The sequence below is a fragment of the Ceratosolen solmsi genome, unplaced genomic scaffold (assembly GCF_000503995.2).
Source record: "Ceratosolen solmsi marchali unplaced genomic scaffold, CerSol_1.0 scaffold29, whole genome shotgun sequence".
In the NCBI taxonomy this organism is placed as follows: Eukaryota; Metazoa; Arthropoda; class Insecta; order Hymenoptera; family Agaonidae; genus Ceratosolen; species Ceratosolen solmsi.
Window position 1 is genome coordinate 7397171 of NW_011948417.1, and position 3155 is coordinate 7400325.

Consider the following 3155-nt stretch of genomic DNA (forward strand, 5'->3'; position numbering starts at 1 on the left):
TTGCTCAAGTTATTTTATCAGTAATACTTCCGTTTCGTCAAAGATTTGTAATACACAACATTATATATGTATATATATATATATATATATATATATATATATATATATATATATACGCGGAGTAGATGATTAATATTCCGTGCAAAGATTCCGTGCTAAAAGTTATTTTGTAGGTAATTATTAATTAATTAATATTCAATCGAGCATAGAATATTTTCGAAATCTATTCAAAGGTGCTTTTTTAGATCACCAAGAGCACTTTCTTCTAACGTAAATGAAAACTTCAAAGCACGTCTTTTCCAGACTTCTAATTGAGCTAAAAGTCAGTAGAGTGCGAGCGCAACCAAAGCCGATAAAACCCCGCAAGACTTTTGCCATCAATTTGAAGCAAATGCTACGGATAGTAGCATAAAAGAACTTTTAAATTAATTGAAAAAATTTACTTTTACTTTTATTCCTATTTTTCTCCCCCCCTCCCCCTCCCTCCTCCCTATTTACATCGTTTCGACAGTGAATATTTCAGAATATCCGATTTTTATTGGCCGATGGATTGGGCCGATGGATGGTGGGCACTGCTTTTCATGAAAAATTCTATATTCTTATTATTTTTGTTAATTTAAGTACAAAGTATTTTTAAAAAATTTAAACTTTTAATTATACAAATTATTTTAAAATAAAGTAATAGTATTAAGAAGAATATTAGTAACTGTATATAAGTATTCAATAATCATTAATGATACATTCTTTTAATAACAACATCGCTTTATTACTTGAAATACCATAATATCTTCTTAAATATCAATCAAATATTTACATTATTTTTGTAATTAATTAACCGAGTAGAATAATAAAGTAAAGTCTGGTTCTATATCTCACTAATAAGTTTTGCACACAAATTTATTTGAACTAAATTTATATACTTTTAATTATCTAAAAATAATAATACTATTTTAATTATTCAGAATAAACGTTGTGTTAAAAAGGAAGAGGATCATATAAAAATATTTAATGATTTTATTATGATGCATTAAAATGTAATGATTTACTAATAAATAGATTTTTTATGAATTACATAAGTAATAAATTTTTGCAATATATTTTTTACGATTTATAATTGCTTCAAAGAGAAAGTTAATAATTGCGCAAAGTTTACATAAAATAACATTGTATATAATAATACGATATTTATTATTTTTATCTAATTTTTAGAATAAATGATGTTTTTACATTTTATATGAAATTTTACTGAAATATTCTATATATTTTAATGTAAATATTTTTAAAATTTTTTTAATACTAACACATATAGCGTAAGTTTTTACTATGTAGGTGTGTACAATATAGTGGAAAGAGAACGTAATAAAGTTCGATTTTAAGATTCATTTCATTGAATAAATGTAAATTTTATTAATTTATAGACTTTACTTAAATCATTTGAATTTGAAAAATTCCACTGTAGATGTTTGTACTCATATAGTCACAAATTATCTAAATAATTTCGCTAATTTAAATATTTTAAGAATGTTAATTGGTTTTCTCTACCTGTATGTGAAAAGTCTTAATTCAAAGGAAATTTTTTAATTCATAATCAAATTATTCTACTTTACGGAGTAAGAGATACGTTTTTTTAATAATTACAACGAATGTTTAAATATTATGAATATTTATATATGTTTATTTATATATTGTACAAGTTTTTACTATAAAGTAGATTGTGCTTTCTATATAAAAAATATGTCATAATGTTATTTTACATTACTTTGTTACATTATACTTTTACATTACATAATAATTGAATCAATATTTGCTTTTTATTTAGTAAATTTTCGCTATAGGAAGATCGATTAACTACAATTTGTTCATTCATGATTCAATTCAAATTCAAAAACTTAGATTCACCTAATTTGTTCATCATGCCAATTATTAATTTTATTAATAAACATTAAATATTATATTTTTAACTAATTAATTAAAAATACTAATAATATAATAATTACTTTAATCCCTTTTAATCTTTCGTTTGTTCATGCCATAATTAAATAAAATATGTGAAAAATCTTTTTCATTTTTTACAATAATCAAGTTATCGAATTTGGTTTACTTACTATCTTATATTAAAATTTATTTGTTATATGAACATTTTATTTAAGCGTTGCATTCAAAGGTGAATTGAATTGACTTTGGCCAATAAATTTATAGTTTTATCTTTATCTTTATCTTAGTCGAGTCAGAGAAAGAACGTAAATGTTCTAGTGCCTTCACAGCTACCGTTTTTATTACTTATTCACCCTTTTGGTATCTCTGCAATCGTATTTCTATAAATTTCTATAAATTTCTCCGATATTTTACTCTACTTGGGCATTGCTCTTCCAAGTTTTTGCGCAAGTTATTAATTTTGTTTACACATTTTTATCAGATCGTTCAATGAAATTTTTTTTTGCAAATTTACAACAAATTTTAAATGATATAGTTTAACGTTTCATGTTTGTTTCTGATTTAATATTGCTGTAAATTAGAAATCAACTAAATTAAAGTTAAATTATATATTAACTAGTCAAGTGAATCTTATAACTTTTCATGGTGAATACTATTAGGAATACATACTTTTTACTTTATCATTCATATACATTTTTTGTACCATCACTTTTAAATACATTCGTCACATTTATTTGTATCTTATTTGTAATATTTTCTTTAAAAGATCTATATTTTCAAATCTCTCATATTTATTTGTGAAGTTAATTCTAAAAATATTCATTTTTGATTTACAATTTCTCATTTGCAATTTATTTTGAAACAATACTATTAACGTGTCTTCTATAAAATCGACGCCAATTCATATTTACTCAATTTTCCCCATAATAATATAATATAATATAGCATAAAATATAATGCTTTTCAATCGATTACAATACATGTTTTAAATGCAGGAAGGATTAATCGATACCCCAATAATGACCCCAAAAGACTAACTGAAATTTTCAATGTTTGTTTTATAATATTGTAATTTTGTAGCAAAATATTTTAAAAATTCAAAAGTTTTATATATCAATAGTTCAAGCATGAAGGAATGTAAAAAGTGTAAATTTAATACGATTTTGATTTTACAATAAAAGAAAAATAAAAAATTGTAACAATATAATTTTAATAAGATA